We start from the raw sequence: 20,291 nt of genomic DNA, 5'->3' as shown, positions 1-20,291 counted from the left end.
AGACAACCAATTCAGAATGGGTGAAACTTTGCATAGATCTTTGGAAATTCCAGTAGTATTTATGTGAAAACCTAGCCAATCAAATTCCGACTGGTCCAACTCACATTTTTCAAGCTTGCAATAGAGTTGATATTGGTGCATTCTAGTTAACACTTGCCTGACTTGCTCGTGATAAAACTGAGAATCTTTTGACAAGATAAGCATATCGTTAATATATACTATGACAATTTGATTATGTTTGAGAATATGTGATCCACAAAACATTGACATATGGATGATACAATCCTTGAGACAAATGGCTTAGCCCAGTATTCAAAGTTATCTAATGGAGTCTGAAAAGCTGTCTTTTATTGTATCTTTCCTTTATCCGAATAAAGTGATAAGCTCCTCAAAGATTTATTTGGTGAATGTTTTAGAATTCCTTATTGATTCTAAAATGTCCTTGATTAAAGGAAGGGGATATCCGTAGTTTATGGTGACCTTGTTGAAACCTCTGAACTCTATGCATGGTCTCAGCTGGATTTTTAATGAACAAAGAGTGATGCCCCAGCAGAAGTAGACTGGGTTAACAGGCCATTTTGTAGGTTTTCTACAGTTGTTGCCCTAAGGTTTCTTTTTTCAGATTCAGATACAGAATACACCCTTCCAAATGGAACAGTTGCTCTAGGGTAAATAGGAATAGCACAATCAAGTTCTTGATGAGGAGGCAGGTATATTTCTTTTTAGTTTCTGAAAGAGGTCAGAAAAAGAGAAGTATTAAGTAGAAACTCCTTGGAGTAGATATATTCTTCCAGAGGATGATGGAAATCATTTCCTTGGGGGCCCAGTAGTTATCTGATGAATAGCAATTGTTGTGACAGAATTGTGACAATAAGTATATATTTCTGCTTTCCTGTAGGAAAGTGCCCCTTTTGGCATGGTTACCCCCACCTTTTGCCTGATATTGATGCTGACTTGATTGAGAGTGTGCTGGGATCCTGCTAACCAGGCCCCAGCGCCAGTGTTCTTTCCCAAAACTGTAATTTTTTTCCATAATTGGCACTCCCCTGGCACACGGTTAAGTCCCTTCTAAAAGGTACCGCTGGTACCAAGGGCCCTGTGACCAGGGAAGGTACCCAAGGGCTGCGGCATGTGTTATGCCACCCTGGGAGACACCTCACCAAGCACATACACACTGCCATTGCAGCTTGTGTGTGCTGGTGGGGAGAAAAACACAAAGTCGACATGGCACCCTTCTCAGGGTGCCATGTCCACAAACCACTGCCTGTGGCATAGGTACATCATCCCTATAGCAGGTCTTACGGCCCTAAGGCAGGGTGCACTATACCACATGTGAGGACATAGTTGCATGAGCAATATGCCCCTACAGTGTCTAAGTCCATTCTTAGACATTGTGGGCCGTATTTATACTCTGGTTGCGCCGAATTTGCGTCGTTTTTTTCGACGCAAATTCGACGCTAAACTAACGCAAACTAACGCCATATTTATACTATGGCGTTAGACGCTTCGGGCGCCAAAGTGCCCGGAGTGGGCGTCATTTTTTAGCGTGAACCCCTTCCTTGCGTTAATGATATGCAAGGGAGGCGTTCCCGTCTTAAAAAATGACTCCCAGGCCTTTACGTGGTATTTATACTCCCGGGCAAAAATGACGCCCGGGAGTGGGCGTGGCCAAAAACGGCGCATTTGCGCCGCTTTTTAACGCCTGGGTCAGGCATGGCGTTAAGGGACAAGTGGGCTCAAAATGAGCCCAGAGTGCCCTCCCCTGCCCCCAGGGACCCCCCCTGCCACCCTTGCCCACCCCAGGAGGACACCCAAGGACGGAGGGACCCACCCCAGGGACATTCAGGTAAGTTCAGGTAAGTATTTTATTTTATTTTTTTAATAATTTTTTTTGGCATATGGGGGCCTGATTTGTGCCCCCCTACATGCCACTATGCCCAATGACCATGCCCAGGGGACATAAGTCCCCTGGGCATGGCCATTGGGCAAGGGGGCATGACTCCTATCTTTACAATGATAGGAGTCATGTTGATGGGGGATGGGCGTCGTTAAAAAATGGCGCAAGTCGGGTTAAGACGATTTTTTTGCCTCAACCTGACTTGCCCCATTTTAAGACGCCCTAACGTCATTTTTGGCCAACGCCGGCGCTGCCTGGTCTACGTGGTTTTTTTCCACGCACACCAGGCAGCGCCGGTCTGCTTGCGCCGGCTAACGCCATTCCATAAATACGGCGCCCGCATGGCGCTTCAGAATGGCGTTAGACGGTGCTAAATTTTTTGACGCTAAACTGCGTTAGCGCAGTTTTGCGTCAAAAAGTATAAATATGGCCCTGTAAGTGCAGTGTGGCCATACTGAGTATATGGTCTGGGAGTTTGTCATTATGAACTCCACAGCTCCATAGTGACTTCACTGAAGTCTGGCAAGTTTGATATCAAACTTGTCAGCACAATAAACCCACACTGATGCCAGTGTTGGATTTATTCGAAAAGGCACCCAGGAGCATCTCTAAGATGTATTTTGGCCAAATTTCTAGTGCAGGACTGACTGGTCTGTACCAGCCTGCCACTTCCAGCAGAGTTTCTGACCACACAGGGTGAGGGCCTTTGTGCTCCCTGTGGCCAGAAACTAAGCCTGCACTGGCTGGAGGTGCTTCACACCTCTCCCCTGCAGGAACGGTAACGGTAACACGTGGCGGTGAGCCCCAAAGGCTCAGGCCTCATGTTACAGTGCTCCAGAGCACTCCAGCTAGAGGAGATTCCTGCCCCCCGGACAAAGCCCCACTTTTGGCAGCAAGACTGGCGAGAAACTTAGGGAAAACAAGGAGAAGTGACCACTTTAACTGGGATCACCGCTAAGGTGTCTAGAGCTGACGTGACCCCCCTACTTGCAAACTCATCCATCTTGTTTTGGAGGACAGGGACCAATAGGGTTAGGTCTGTGTCCACCTCCCCAAAGGGAGTGGGCACAGGAAGGGTGTAGTCACCCTCTGGGACATTAACCATTGGCTACTGTCCTCTGACACCTGTAATGCCCCTAATTACAGGATGTAAGGGCTCCCCTATATAGCTCGTCATATTCCTGGTGACCTCAAGAAGAAGAAAGAAAAAAGAAGAAGGCCTGCTAAGCTGACCCCCAGCAGAGAAGACTGAAGGCACCAATTGACTTGGACCCAGCCCTACAGGCCTGTCTTCAGCTTCTGAAGCCCTGCTGAAAAAAGGTGGCGCATCCTGCAGGATCAGCGACCTCTTAAAAGCCTCAAGAGGACAGCCTGCACCCCAGAGGACCAATATCTCCTGTAGACAGCGACCCTGTCCAGATAGAAACACCAACAAAGGTCTCCAGAACTGCCCCTGATCCGCAAGTCCTGCCCACTCTGCACCTGGCGCCCACAGCCTGTGCCAAGGTGCCCCAACCAACTAGAGCTGGTCCCCAGGTGATTCTGACCTAGTGTCCACCCTGGGTTGACCCCTCTTGTCCAGCACAGCAACACCTGCAGCTTAAATCCAGAGGACCCCCTGCCTGCAGCTTAAATCCAGAGGACCCCACTGACGCGAGTGAAACGGACGAAGATATCTGACGCCCAAAGGTACATCCCCACCCACAGCACCCTGGCCTTGGGGAATCCAACCACCAGTCCAGCAACGTCCAGCAGACAGCGTCCCCCTGTCCAGCCCTTGGTTTTCTGGAACCGACCTCCTGGACTTAGCCTGCAGCATCTTTGTGGACCTCACTTTTTGGAAAGCACTGGGAGCCTGATGCTGTGTTTTCCCCTGCACCTGGCCACCCCTGCACTGCTGAGGGTGTGTGTTTGGTGACCTGTGGCCCCCCAGTGCTCCTCTAAACTCCCCAGGTCTGGCGTCTGAAGATGTGGGTCCTTACCTGCAAGCAGGCCTGATTTCAAGTTCCCCCAGTTTTCATAGGAGCCCATGTTAAATCAACCTCAACTTTGACCTCTGCCTCCAGCCGGCCCTGTGTTGCTGCTGATGGAAGTCTGGGGTTAACTTGAACCCCAACCTGTGGACATCCTAACCCCTGGAGTGTGGAACTGTAAGTCTTGTAATTACCTTGAAACTGTGATACATTTTCTCCCCACCCCAACAACTGTTTCTGAAAATCGCAGTGTCAACTTTTTAAACATATATTTTCTATTTATTTTAAAACCTTTTAACTTGCCAAAGTGAAACAAATTGGTATTGATACATTTGTTGGATACTTACTTGCAAATGTACTTACCTGCAATTTGAATCTTATGGTTCTAGAAATAAAGTAACAAAATATATTTTTGCTATATAAAAACAATTGGCCTGGAGTTAGTCTTTGAGTGTGTGCTTCATTTATTGCCTGTGTGTGTACAACAAATGCTTTACACTATCTTCTGATAAGCCTATCTGTTTGACCACACTACCACAAAAGAGAGCATTAGTATTACCTACTTTAGCTTCTGTTAAGACTCTGTGGAATCCCTGGACTCTGTGCACACTTGGGCCCATATTTATACTTGTTTAGTGCCGCATTTGCGTCATTTTTTGCATCAAAAAGTGGCGCAAATGCGGCGCTAAAAAAGTATAAATACGGGCCCTTATCTCATTTTGACATAATATATACAGAGCCAGCTTCCTACATTTCCCAATTGATATATGGGTTATGGCAAGCCAACCAAGGAATGTCTAGAACTGCAGTGTGATTTGTAGATGAAATGAGATAAAAAGAGACAGTTTCCTGATGTTTCTGAAGGTCATCTTGAATGGTACGGTCATTTCCTTAACTGGCCTATAACCTAGGGAAGTGCCATCGATGAGCTGGACCTGTTCCGGGGACTCTTTAGCAATCCTAGGTACATTCCTGTTTCCAGCCTAGCCCTCATCTAGCTACAGACCACTTACACCACAGTCCAGTAAAGCCAGAATTATGTGTCTCTTTCTGTCAGTTAGATCAAAAACACTGGTAACAGAATAACTTTAATTAGAGTACCACATGATACTCCAACAAAAGGCACTTGATATATTCCTGTCCTTCTCCCTTTCGTAAAGGATGAAACCTGGCATTTCTCAAAGGCCTTGGAGAACGAACTGGACAATCACGGATTATAGGTTCACGTGAGCCACAGTACATACACAGGCTATTCTTCCAATGAGTTTCTCTTTCCACCTCAGAAATAGGGCCCTGGCCGAGGCCAATTTGCATAGGTTCTTCATTTGGGAAATAAAGATGAGAATTCTTCGGAAGAAGCCTCTACCCTCCAACATGGAACTCAAGATTGACCAAGGGCAGAAGAATAGGGATCCTTTTATTGTTCTTATGCTCATGCAGGTGGCATTCTATCTAAAGAACAAGGACAATCAAGGCAGGTAAGGAGTCTGAACGAGCTGAGTGAACAAGTTCATCCTGTTCTTGCTCCTTGAGGTCTCTGCAAAAGAGGGTTATCAGAGTTCATTCAACCTAAGTTGTTCTGGCTGTCAGTTGATGAAAGCAGGTTACGTTTGTTAAAACATCCTAAATTACCTGGTGGATTTCACAGAGGACTTCTTTCATTGAATTTTCCACATCTTGTCACCCAAGCATTCATTTAGAGGCAGTAAAGAAGGTGGCATAGCTGGAGAGACTGAAATCTTCTGAAGTTACTAAAATGGTCACCCAAGCTAGTGCTGATTCAGACAATAATCAACTATCCCACCTTATTATTTTTTTTTCAAGTTTTTAAAGAGTGCGACACTCATCCTGAGCTGGATATCACGGCCTTAATTAAAGCCATGTAATATAAACATAGTTACTGTATCAGGCAAAATAGGATAATCGTTCTTTAGGAAAAAGCCAAATTTTAAGCTTCTTTCTGAATCCAAGATAGTCGTTACAGCAGCAGAGATCTAGTGACAAGAAATTTCAATGTGCAGCTGCAAGATAGGTAAAAGAACGGCCCACAGATCTTGCTTTTTTCACTCCCCAATCTTGTGAAAACTAAGCAGGACAAAAGATGACTAATACTGTCAAAGAATCAAGGAATTCCTTTAATTTATTTGGGTCCCCAGAATACTGTGGAATGGTTTATGAGACTATTGGAATGTCTGAGGCTTGGGATGTTTATGCTTGCCGTAAGGCCAAATTTTCATCCCTCAGCTGTTGTAATTCATGTGTCTGCTGCCGAACAGTCTGAACACAATCTTGAGCTTGGTCTAACAAAACTGATTGGAGCTGTGCTGGATCTAGTTCCATGTTTCTAAGGCTATCCAGAAGCTGACTCCTGGTGGAGAGTCTTTGGCTATGAGTTGGACTGGTGGTCCAGGTTTTCACAGTTCTTGTCTGCCAGATGTATGGGCCACGCCATCCAGTAGCCACGTTGCATCCAACACAAAAAGCGCCTAGGCTGAAAGTGTCTTCTGGGAATTGTCTCTAGGAAGGAGGATAAATCCAGGCGACGAAAAAACTCTAAAATGACTCCTGGGCGTAGCTGAAAACTTTGATGCAAGAAACAGGCTGAGGACCCCACCAAAAGGAGATGACTGGAGATTCCGGAAGGAGCTGAGGAAAAACTGGAGAACGGAATGGTTGGAGGCAAACTGAGAATTAACAGGAGAAGACTGAAGATTCCTGGAGTGGCCAGGGAAGGACTGCACCACTAGAATGGCTGGAAACAAACTGTGAATTAACAGGACAGGACTGCAGATTCTGGGAGAAACCATGGAAGGGCTGGATCACTGGACACATCACAGGAGACCTAGCTTGTTGCAACACAAGGAGTGAATTTACTACTAGCTGAGATTATTTCAAGCATTCCATCCAACACTATTTATATACTTCAATCTTGAGAGCCTTCTGGATCAACATGAGCACAGGTTTTGTTCAATGAGAGAGATGAAACACCACCTGGGTCACCCGGTAGGTTGTTCTTTTCTACAGTTATCTGGAACTTGCTCAGGTGCTCCAAATCTTAGATGTGATAGTGATTTTGTGATATTGTCTGAAAGTGACCTGGATCCAGAAAAGGCTAGCAAGATAGAGGAGTTTGTCTATGCTTTTAGTCACAGGGCGTCAGGAGTAGGATTATTGTTTTCATCCTAAAGTGCTACTTGTTGTATTTGGGCCCTGTGTGTCATTTTATAAAGAAAGGCCCCGAATGTAGTTTCAAGCTTCCTCTGATGTAAATGTCCAGCTACTTAGAAATCTAATTTGCCACTGCCAAAGAACACACTATACTTCCGGTCGCTTTCAATATTTGGCTTCAAGAACTTACATCATGTGGTAAACTTGGTTTCCTGAACCTAAAACTTCAAAGATATAGCCAGCTGTCAGTCAGAGGTAAGCACTCACAGGCAATACTTAACAGAAAATAGATAGAGAACAACAAAGAAGCATGTTCTTCAAAAAGAATGTGACGATTACTTGAAGGATTCAGTGTATAATGCATACAATTTTAAAATTCACATAGGCTACCTCAAGGTTTTCATTTTTGGGACAGAGTGACAGTTCTAGGCATGCCTAAATGGAGAGTGCCGTAGAGCTGCTGCTATTCTTTCCCTGTGATCCGGAGAGGCCTGGGGGTCAACTGTGCCTACTCAGGGCGTCCGGGACTGCTTATAACACTAAATAATATTTACAGCTTAATAAAGTTTAGATAAAAAGGAAGCACAATGTAAAACTAAACATTTTAAAACGTTCTGTAAATGTGAAGTTATTTGAAATTGGAGGTTAGAAAATTAAGACGGTATCCTCAGATTGATTTGTTGGAACAGATCAACAGCATCCAACAGAATATAGTATGGGTGATGGGTGACCTCTACTGAATGTATTAAAGCACCAGCCTTCTCATAAAATATATATTTTTCATTTGTTTGTGAATTAATCAAAGTATTTCATTATATGTGAATTTGTTTGATGAATGCTTGTTTCCATAGTTTTCTGTGTTGTTTTGCAAGTCAAATCATCAATATTGCTTAGGGCTGAGGTCCATGGACTCCAATTATGACTCAGTGGGGGTCCCCAAATTTCAATATTGATTCAGTGGGGGACCCTGGACTCTAGTAAGGATTAAGTGGTGGTCCCCAGAAGTCAAAAGGTTAAAAACCACCGCTGTAGAGTAACAGTACCCTTGCAGTTCCAGTGTATAGGCTCTGTGTTTCATGCACTGCCAGCCCAAGCATGAACAGTAGGACCAGACCATAAAAAGCTTTCATGTGCCTGTAGGTTTATCACCAAGAATAGTGAAATATTTATAATTCTAAAGCATTTATTTTGCCATCTAAAGCACACCCTGTAAAAGGGTACATATAGAGACTTTTGTCTGTTACTTGGTGCCACCACACTGTTCTGTATGGCTGCTTAAATCTTCCAAAAAACACAATATTGGGCCTTATTCACATTACCTGGCTATTGGTACAAGTTTGAATAAATCCATGTTCAAGGCTAACATTTACATATAGTGGTTGATGTACTGTTTTTGCCACATTTACCCCATTTGGTAGAGATAGACCTCACTTTTATAGAAAAGTAAAATAGGCTGCGGCAGCCGAAGCATAACTCAAAGGGAGGTGGAGAACAGAGATGAGGTGAAAAGAAAAAAATAAGACGTACTTACCTCAATGCCTCCGTTCCTCCTGCCTCGCTTGTTGCTCCTCTTCTGGTGTCACAGCATTCACTTCTAAGACACCAGCGCAGGCTCCCCAGCAATCCTGGTGCTGCTTTCATGCTAAACTTAGCATGAAAGCAGTGCCAGGATTGGTCTGAGCGGCCCGGACTGCTGCTCAGACACAGCCCTGGGGTCTGTGCAGTTTTTCCAGCACGGCTGTTAAAACCAGCCATGCTGGAGAAACTTAAGTACACATGTGTGTTTAGCCAGCCTGAGATGGAAGGCCAAACACACATGCGCAGCCAACAGCAAAAAAATAAAATGACTATTGCTTTATTTTTCTGCTGGCGGCTTTACCAAGGGGGGTGGTGGGGAGGGGTGACGCTCATTCGCCATAGCGAGGGAGCTGCCAAGAATCTGCTATTTTCTTTAGATGTGTGAGTAAGAAAAAATTAACCAAAGTGGACAATTTGTGTTGTAAAACTGACCAGTAGTCCATAATTTAAGTCACTGTACAGGATCTGATTCGACAAGAGGTGTTCACCACACTTCCTTTAGCCCTGCTTGTTAATATATACTTCACACCAGAGGTCTTCAAGTGTCCGCCTCTGAGTCTGCCTCCGGGCAGCAGATGTCCCTCTCATTAGTGGCTTGGCACTTGGAGAAGACCTAAAAGTGGTTCACCGTAGGAGGAGGAGGAGGAAGTCAAGGACTTTCAGGCCTTTGTAGGAGGAAACCACACCAGCGGCGGTGCCCGCAAATCTCAAGAGGAGAGCCGAGGGAGGAGGGGATGGAGACAGAGGGGAAAAAATAAACAAAAAACGTACCTTATTGCCCTCTCTGTCTCCTGCCACCTCATGCTCCTCTTCCCTCCATGTGGTGTTCCAACATTTACTGGGACACCAGCACATGCTCCCCAGCAATCCTAGCACTGCTTGCATGCTAAACATAGCGTGTAAGCAGCAACAGGTTTGGTCTGAGCGGCAGTCACTGTGCTCAGACACAAGCATGGGGTCTGTGTAGTTTCTCCATCCTGGCTGCGTATACAGCTGGGTTTGAGAAACCTAAGTGCGCGTGTGTGTTTGGCCGGCATCAGATGGCCGGCCAAACACTTATGCACACTTAGTGCACTCTCCCCTCCTCCCCCCCTTCTCCCGTGGCACAGACCCACCTACCCCCTGTACTGCTGGCTGAGCCAACAGATGAAAAATAAAATGATAGGGGAACTATTGTTTCATTTTTCATCTCCTGGCTCTTGGCCAGGGGAGCGACGCTCCTTCGCCATAGCGAAGGAGCTGCCCTTAACCACACTCTGATGGATCTCATCCATATACACACATACAGCCCATTAGGAGCTGTTGCCCTGGAAGAGGGAAGTGTGATGGCCCTGCTGGTGGCAAGCAGGTGAAGTATTCCTGAATGAGACCACCTTAGTGCCTGCACATCAGGGCATTTCTTTCTTTTTGAAGCCCAAATCAAGTTAACAAAAGACTTCCTTCTAAAATGGCTGAATGCATTTTTTTAATTGCTTTCTTGAGTGAAGATGTATATTGTACAGCAGAAGCAGAGACAGTACATAATGGCAGTTTGTATTGATAGTTGGTGAGCCCTATTCCGTCAGTGAGTGACCTACGTGAAAGATACACATAAAAACCTAACAAGGTCAACTCAAAGATAAAGACATACAAAAGGCAAAGCATAACCCAAGGAAGTCAGATTAAAATGTTTCTCTGCAGTTACGGCTTTAAGCTCTGTAATTCGCTCAACTGAGTTAGCACAATTACATTTTAACTTCTATTTTGCCCTAGAGCAAAAACAGGACCAAAAGTCACTGCTCCAGTTCTTGCACTAATGTCGACCTCTAAATGCCGCTTTGGACATATTCATGCCTAAGGGCCTACTCAGTGGTGGGTAGCCACATTAGCAGCATATGCAACCAACATACATGGATAGCTGCATGCACATGGACGTACGAAGGACCACATTTAAGAACCAGACACACACTCTTTCTGAAATAGTGCTTTGAGCCCAGACTACTTCATTGGGTGCACTTGAAGCATACACTGATTGTGTGCCCAGTCACTTTGAGGATGTGCACACACTTTTTTCCTAGGCCTATCAGCCACTACCATGTTAAACAAGCATTTGCAATGTGATTGGCCTCACATTCGCTTGAGTTAGAGCTATTGGCGTTATAAATGCATTACTGAACTTTTCTTATCACATAAATTGTTCAACCCTGCCACATAATTTGGTCCTCTCTGCCACATAATTCCAGTGGCCTTGCAAATAACTGAAGCACTGCAGAGTCTTGCCCTGATGACCTTGAACATTTCTTAAATTGTTTTTAGTACCGTTTTCTTATAATTTATTTTTAATGTGGGTGTTGTGTGAGGGACTGATACTGACATTTTCAGAGCAATTTTGTGTTTGATTCATGCAGCATCCATAAAAAAAGGTTCTTCAAGACCAAAACATGACCTCACATGTGAGAAATGGGAGGGTGTCACAGAGGTTATTTGCAGTAATATTAGTGAGCTGCTGCTGTGTTACAAGTACTGAAAAACACATCGCTATCCCTGAATATTAAATGTAAACACATTAAGAATTTGGGCAGGTGTGTCTGTGCATTGTCAGTGACCTGGCTAAAGAGGGCGAGAAAGAGCTGGAACTGGATCATAACTTCAAATCTGTTCTGAACAGGGGCCCCCAAAATATGTTTAGCCCAAGGCCCCCAAAATCCTTAAGATGCCCCAGGGAAGAACTAGGGCAAAAGTAAGATAACTGTGGTTGAACAAGTATGGAAGTGGATTAGGCTGCAGTTTTCAGTAGCTGGGAGAGTATAGCTTATGAAGATGTTTTTTCTCCTGACAAGCTTTCGTTAAAGACTTTACAACAGATGTGGAGCTTTACATGGGGCGAAATTGGATCATGATGGCTGACATCTCCTCGCTGCTGTTACTAAGAAGTTGGAACTGGAGGGGCGACTTTTAATAAACGTGACAATTAATAATCTGTGTAAACACACTTTTTCATCCCACGCTTTCAATGGCTCAAACATACTATTATATGGTAAGCAGGGTGCAGGAGAGGGGCTTAAGGGGCAGCCAAAAGACAGAGAAATGTTAAATTGTAGGTGTAGTAAGTGGGATAAAGCACATTGCTTTTTAAAATGACCAACATTTTTTACGTCTTTCCAAATAGAGAGAGAGAGAGACAGTGTGGATGCTTTTTTGTCTGTGTGGATAAATTCCTGGTGAAATCTGACAGACACCACATGTACCCGACTGAAAGCACCTTTCCATGTCACAAAGGATGAAAGACTATGGGCCGTATTTATACTCCGTTTGCGCCGAATTTGCGTCGTTTTTTTCGACGCAAATTCGACGCTAAACTAACGCCAACTAACGCCATATTTATACTATGGCGTTAGAGGCGTATAGCGCCAAAGTTCCCAGAATGTGCGTCATTTTTTAGCGTGAACCCCTTCCTTGCGTTAATGATATGCAAGGGAGGCGTTCCCGTCTAAAAAATGACTCCCAGGCCTTTACGTGGTATTTATACTCCCGGGCAAAAGAGACGCCCGGGAGTGGGCGTGGCTAAAAACGGCGCATTTGCGCCGCTTTTTAACGCCTGGGTCAGGCATGGCGTTAAGGGACAAGTGGGCTCAAAATGAGCCCAGAGTGCCCTCCCCTGCCCCCAGGGACCCCCCCTGCCACCCTTGCCCACCCCAGGAGGACACCCAAGGCTGGAGGGACCCACCCCAGGGACATTCAGGTAAGTTCAGGTAAGTATTTTTTTATTTTTTTTTAATAATTTTTTTTGGCATAGGGGGGCCTGATTTGTGCCCCCCTACATGCCACTATGCCCAATGACCATGCCCAGGGGACAGAAGTCCCCTGGGCATGGCCATTGGGCAAGGGGGCATGACTCCTATCTTTACAATGATAGGAGTCATGTTGATGGGGGATGGGCGTCGTTAAAAAATGGCGCAAGTCGGGTTAAGACGATTTTTTTGCCTCAACCTGACTTGCCCCATTTTAAGACGCCCTAACGTCATTTTTGCCCAACGCCGGCGCTGCCTGGTCTACGTGGTTTTTTTCCACGCACACCAGGCAGCGCCGGTCTGCTTGCGCCGGCTAACGCCATTCCATAAATACGGCGCCCGCATGGCGCTTCAGAATGGCATTAGACGGCGCAAAATTTTTTGACGCTAAACTGCGTTAGCGCAGTTTAGCGTCAAAAAGTATAAATATGGGCCTATACGTTTTAAAGTGAATTCAAGCTTGGTATCTATGTGAGTTCTTGGTCCCGGACAACTTATGGCTTAAAATCTTCTCCAAAATCAGTGCAGTTATTTTGCAGTTTTATACAGCGCAAACTCTACAAGCAGGCATCAAAGCGCTTTACAGGAGCACCAATCATATCACACAAGTGCAGATTCATATTTTAGGGGCACGGGAAGATTAAGTGAATAGCCCAGAATAATGTGATGGTGAACCGACACTGATACCCAAACCTTGGTCCCCAGTTACAAAGGGAGCAGCTTTGGCATTACACAACGTTTGATACATCTGTTGACAGAGAGCATTAATTAAAGTGGGAACACTTTGGATAGCATGGACCATAAAAAAAAACAAGATTATGTAGAGCATGTGAAATGTAATCAGGAAGAACATGGTTATTTTGACGCTTCTACACTTATAATATGGTGGCTGAAAAAAACCTGCAATATTTACTGTTCTAATGTCCACGAAGCAGGGAAAGTGTGCAGTACCAAAGGCTGTTCCTAGGTGTCCCTTGGGACCTCTTTTGACCACATAAGGTTCTGCATCCTGCAATCTTGAATTCCACACATCCCCAATGACATTCAGCGCAGAGCCCGTTTGGGCAAAAGTTTTATGCTGTGCATTCAGGTTATGAGGGAGAGGCGTCAAGAGAAATATGCTGGCTGAAAATAAAAATAAATACGAGGTTCCGCTATATATAACTTCATGTAGTGAAATAAAATGCTTTTCTGATCGAGTTTGCGCTATATGCATATTCAATTAAACCCTCTTCTGATTGAGTTTGCTCTATATGTAACTTCACTTGAAACAGTGGCATGCCCAAAACTAGGAAGATGAAGAAACAACTTACAGCCATGCAGCGCAAAGAGGCAAGGCAAAATAAAAAAATAGTGCACCACTTTAAGGTATATGGTTTATCATGCAATAATCCATGCAACAGGGTTAGTCTGCAAGGCAGAAATAAAGCAGCCTCAAGGTGAGACAACGGGAAGCATTTTCCTCTGAAATCAAGAGAATTTTGAAAGACAGGGTAAGGAACAAATGAAAGTGATGGGAATGGTTAAAGCCCAAAGATGTAAATTACAACATGTCGAGAGACAGTGCTTGTGTGCTGCCTAGGCTCAACCTAAAAAGTGGAATACACGGATTAGTGTGCTGTAACATAAAGTTATTGTGGGGGAATCTGAGGAGACTAAGAGTTAGCACAAAAGAATATGAGAATACCTGAAATCCACATGTGCCAAAGCGTGTTAGAGGTATTTGATAAGGCTTACTCTTTTTCACAAAACTTGACAGAATGTGTAACTTTAGAGTATTTTCAACAGCATGGTGTAATTGAGCATAGTCAGTATTTTTTCTTAAACAGTAGTGGCAACCATACCCCATGCAAGTACGTGCAAACATAAAACAAGAATTTGTCCTGGCAAAAATGTTCACACCAGTCCCACACTGCAAGAGGCCATGTCTGGAAAGTGCCACGGTGTTATGGTTGGGTTATGGCTGTCCATCTTCCACTGTAAGCAGCCCCTCCGCCTGCTACCCACAGGAGTTGTGCCAGAGTCACACAACACAAAGCACTTACACCTATTTTGACTTCTACTTGTGTTTGATATCTGCTTACTTATTATTATATTAATGCCTGACTTCTTCAGAAGTGTCTGTAAAACTGACCGTTTGTCCTCAATCTTTGACCTGTATTTTAACCCATTGTCCTGAATTTTTACAGTTACAGTTGCTGTCCAGAATTTTCTTCCATGCCAAGGGTGCACCCTAAGGAAAGGATGTCTGTGTGGTGCATGAATTCGAGTAAATTGTGTATGTCTTATGACAGAAAAGACTTGACTTAAGGAAGGCAGCTTTCTTTTGAAGCTGCTAAGCACTTTGCACTCTTATACCGACATTTTCAAAGATGAGAGTCCAACAGCTTGTTACCTATTAGGAAGCTCATAGTAAAATTACATACACTGGTCCTCTGTTACCACAAATACGAAATGTATTCATTAAAACCATGGCAATAACTATAAGGAAATACAATAACAAAATACAAGTACATGTTATGAAACTGCAAATTTTGCTAAAACTGGTGCAAGACATTAAACTGCATCAGGCCTGTAATTCAGTTTATTCATTACTGTCTTCATCATTTTGACAAACTTGCTTATTAGTGGGTCATCTGAGCAATTAACTTAGTGGTGGATTGTGCCTTTCAATTGCAGAGCACTAATTGAGGAACGAAGTGTAATAAATTTATTTTGACCAAAAGTGACAGCTAGGATTTTCCCCTTTATATTCCCAGGTTTCTGTAAAGTCACCTAAGTAGAAGAGGCTAAAGTGCAGGTACAAGTAGTTCAAGTTACACTTGTTACAAGAAATTCCCAAAATGATACCATTGCATTCATGTGAACGTTTTAGTGCAGGAGCATGGGATCAATGCAAACAACCCGAACACAAGCAACTACTGTTAGAAGCACTTGTGATTTTTGTACTAATTTTCTTAGCACAAAATGTTTCCACACATTTACAATGGGCACAAGGATGAATTTTGTGTTAACATACAGCAATAAATGCCAGTTTTGTATTTAGAAACATGTTTGTGGAATTCCATGTCATTACTCAAAAGCAAGGATATGGTGAGACGTTGGTTTCCTGAAGTTGAAAGCTCCTGAAGGGGTGCATACAGAAGCAGTTGGTAGTCCCCATTCTAAGAATCTATGAGTGTCCTGGGAGGAGCTAGTAACATATTTACAATTTATGTTTTGTGAAGCCAATTTGATCACACAAAGAGGACCAGGAATCAAACTGAATTTTAGTAAATTCATTACAAATGAGTAATCACTCCAATACATGGGTATATAAAAATCAGATTATGAAGTACAGAATCAAACCCGGCAACAGAAACTAAGACATAGGAGTTGATATTCCTTAAAGAATTTTGAATGTCTCCTTCTCAGCAGGAACAGAATTAAGGACATCTAGTTCAATCTAAGCTAAATAGGATAGGATCTCAAAGGTTCAAAAGTAGAGCAAGGTAGGTGTCACCATCACAAAGATTCCAGTAGAGGTCTTCAGAAATAAAGAATCTGGTGTTAGCATGAAGTTATGCACTGTAAGGGCAAAGGGCCTCTGTACCTTCTGAACATGTCATCAGAAACCCAATTATTTCCCCTTCTGATGGAGCACACTCGCAACATGGAGTGATCCTCCCTCCCACAGAACACTAAGGACCACACTAGCCTCAAGTTTCTTCTCTTCAGACAGACAATGAATCGGAGGCTTCTTCTGCTCAGTAATCATCCAGTCCATGATAAGATATTCTTTCTCAGGCCTTTCTATCTCTAGTGCACAATACTCATTTCACTAGCTAAGAAATCAAGAATGTGCACCTGCAAAGAAAAACATGCAAAGCACAGAAAATTACTTTTCACACATTAAAATGAAGACCTTCTCGTGCTAATGTAATAAACTACTGTTGATGTGCACTTGTAAACACTCAATTATCATTGCAAGCATTATATCAGAATAAATGCAAAACATGATCAATGAATTCATGATTACACATGCAATGTGCTTTACAATAAATGCAGCCTTTCAAAATACAAAACTAAATATGAATGAGAACTACAATTTTCATGTTAAAGATAAACATTAGAACTCATGTATAAATGAAACTCTAGTTTTCTACAGTGATTGCACCTTCAATAGTACACTTTGATGCATCACTTTAGGCACACAGGATTCATAAGGTCGATTACATTGTTACTTCTGTAACCTGCAGGGGTGCAGCCAAAGTTAGGCTACTCCACTCCAGTAGCTGGAAAAAGAAGGCTAGAGTGTCTTTTCTCGACTAAGGTTACATCGTTTGCAATTGAGGAAGCTTTTACTTTTTGCTTTAAGATGTTTTTGGTCCCTGAGGGGGTAGATCCTGTTCCTAGGCCGACCACAGTAAGGTTAGTGAAGGTCTGTCAGCAGCCAGATGCCACAGAGTGTGGCAAATGATTTCATTATGTTAGCTGTCATTTGCACCTTATTAATCTCCAGGTTGCTTCAGCAGTCTAACACCTGATGAAAATAATAATGATGAAGAAGAAATATGTACCTTAAATACAAGAAATGTAGGTACAGCGCTAGTTCTCCATCGGATATACAGTATTTGTGGACTAGCTTGTGTCATTGCCCCAAATGTAGTTGGTTAAAGTAATCACATGGTTTCTTCATAGGTGAATAATGCATGCGAAAACGCACCTCTCTGTAAACTAAACCCTTCAGTCTGGACTTCTATATGACTGGACAGCCACTACGTGCTTGTTTTAAGATACTCGACAAAGACAGGACTTGGTTCATACTCGATCAGGTGGACGACTTCCAGGAATTTGAGTTACTGCTGCCATCTAGTGGCCAATAAATGACAATATTTATATAATTGACTATTTTCTGTTTCTCATTATATTATAAATAAATATATCGTTGAAAAGCATGGAATCTTTCCAACAGCAGGCGCACTGAAGCTTGTGCAGCGCATCAGATACATTGGTCCCGGGTCCCAGGGTTGTGAGGGGGCATTGTTTGAGTTATGGCTTTCTTTTAATACTCGAGAAGAGGGGTGCGGGTTCATTCCTTGCGTTAAAGCTCAAGGCAGTCTTTCTTAACCACTCACTATCCATTCATTAATGCAATTTGAAGCGCTACAGAAACTGACACTCTCCTCATCTTATTTTTAGAACTATATATATATATATATATATATATATATATATATATAAAATAAAATAACACAAAACTGTGATTGTCTCTTTAATCAATTATAAACTTTAATTTAAGCTTTTTTCAAGTACTTACACTTATGGAAAGGGCATATGTTGCATACTTTCTGTACCGAAAGTCTGTCTATGTACGTAAAATCAGGGTCACGCCGCCTGCAGCGCTTCACCTACTGACAGCTAGTCCTTATGCTTTTTTTAAAGTAAAACTCAGCCACTAATTTATTCCTTATGGATGTTCTTATATAGCCCAAAACACATTGTTTTCTTGTGCGGCAGTTTTCTACAGATACTCAGGCCCATATTTATACTTTTTGACGCTAAACTGCGCTAACGCAGTTTAGCGTCAAAAAATTTTGCGCCGTCTAACGCCATTCTGAAGCGCCATGCGGGCGCCGTATTTATGGAATGGCGTTAGCCGGCGCAAGCAGACCGGCGCTGCCTGGTGTGCGTGGAAAAAAACCACGTAGACCAGGCAGCGCCGGCGTTGGGCAAAAATGACGTTAGGGCGTCTTAAAATGGGGCAAGTCAGGTTGAGGCAAAAAAATCGTCTTAACCCGACTTGCGCCATTTTTTAACGACGCCCATCCCCCATCAACATGACTCCTATCATTGTAAAGATAGGAGTCATGCCCCCTTGCCCAATGGCCATGCCCAGGGGACTTCTGTCCCCTGGGCATGGTCATTGGGCATAGTGGCATGTAGGGGGGCACAAATCAGGCCCCCCTATGCCAAAAAAAATTATTAAAAAAAAATAAAAAAATACTTACCTGAACTTACCTGAATGTCCCTGGGGTGGGTCCCTCCAGCCTTGGGTGTCCTCCTGGGGTGGGCAAGGGTGGCAGGGGGGGTCCCTGGGGGCAGGGGAGGGCACTCTGGGCTCATTTTGAGCCCACTTGTCCCTTAACGCCATGCCTGACCCAGGCGTTAAAAAGCGGCGCAAATGCGCCATTTTTAGCCACGCCCACTCCCGGGCGTCTCTTTTGCCCGGGAGTATAAATACCACGTAAAGGCCTGGGAGTCATTTTTTAGACGGGAACGCCTCCCTTGCATATCATTAACGCAAGGAAGGGGTTCACGCTAAAAAATGACGCACATTCCGGGAACTTTGGCGCTATACGCCTCTAACGCCATAGTATAAATATGGCGTTAATTGGCGTTAGTTTAGCGTCGAATTTGCGTCGAAAAAAACGACGCAAATTCGGCGCAAACGGAGTATAAATACGGCCCTCAGTGCACTATTATTCTCTGCTTCTCTTGTCATTCCAAATGTTTTTATGAGGAACTCACTGCCAGAACTGTCGAATGCCCATACAGCCTAGGTTTGCAGTGGTGTGCATATCAGAGTAATAATGTTAATTGAAATCGATTGTTAGCAGATTGTGTCATGCCCAATAAGATTAAATGTCTCTCCCCTCTTTGTTTTTAACAACTAGCACTATTTCTTTAAGCCTGTTTCTGTTTTTGATCCCCCTGTTTTTAAATACTGCGGAAAAGCTTGTGCTGAAGGCCACACTGACTGAAATGCATTGCATTGCCAATTCCTTTACTCATTACTTTAGTCAAGAGACTATATCACAATTTAGCTGGTACCACGTAATATAAGGGATAAAATACCATCTGCCATATATTATAAGGATATTGCAAGTCTCCAAGGAGTCTCATAACCATATAGAGAAACGAGGCTGAAGGCTAAAATTCCTTTATAGGGTTATGGAACTCCAAGGTGACTTGCAATACCCTTATCCTCTATGCCAGGAGGTACTTTATCCTATATAATACCAGGTCAGACCATCACCTTTCGAACAAACCATTTAGAATCATGGTGTGTAGCTCTTTCATTTGAGTGAACGTGTTTACAAACATGAAGAATAAAAATACGTCTCTAGTTCAAAAACCTGTTGTATTTTGGTGCAAACAGATTTTAGAAACACTTTAATTCAAGTCTTTTAAAAAACTAAAAAACTAAGAAACTGTAGTAGTTTGGAATGTGTAGAAGCATGCAGAAATATTTTAGCTTTTTTATAACTAAGGAGAGCAAAAAGAAACATGTTCTCTCTGTCACTGAAACTAAAAAAGTAGAGCAGAAGAAAGAAACAACATTCCGTTTGTTGCTTTAAACCTCCTGCTTTACATAATGCTCTGTAACCCTACCTGCCTTTCCCCTCGACTGATGGCCCTGGCAGCAGGCATTGTGATGTCAGAACTTGATTGAAAGTAAGTTAAAGCTGTCGAGTTCTGACGTTTTTTCTTAATAATCGGCGACTAAATATATCACTTGTCGCCGATTATTAAGAAATTAAAGATTGACGTTTATGCAGGAGTTACGGAATCCCAAGTCATAATGTGTCTAATATACTGCCAAATTAATAAAATATACTCCAGGCTAAAAAGAAATACAGGAAATGAAGAAGGGGCAATTTCAGTTGCCTAACCCCGAATTGTTTACGAGTGGGCAGATGGAAATTGCCCAGGGGATATCTAGATGTGGAGTATAGGCAGTGGGGGCAAGGTCAGCAAGTAACCTAATCCCTGTGAGTCTTGCCAAATGTCATACATGCACCTGTTTCGAGACAGCAGTGTGAGGTACACACAGTCCAAGTGGGCATAATAGTACATGGTCCGTGCCAGGGTGCTAATTAGCTATACCCGCCTGTGAGGCCAGGAATTGGCAAAGATAATGGC

Source organism: Pleurodeles waltl, chromosome 8 (genome assembly GCF_031143425.1).
Source record: "Pleurodeles waltl isolate 20211129_DDA chromosome 8, aPleWal1.hap1.20221129, whole genome shotgun sequence".
Classification (NCBI taxonomy): domain Eukaryota; kingdom Metazoa; phylum Chordata; class Amphibia; order Caudata; family Salamandridae; genus Pleurodeles; species Pleurodeles waltl.
Note: the sequence above shows the minus strand (reverse complement) of the source record.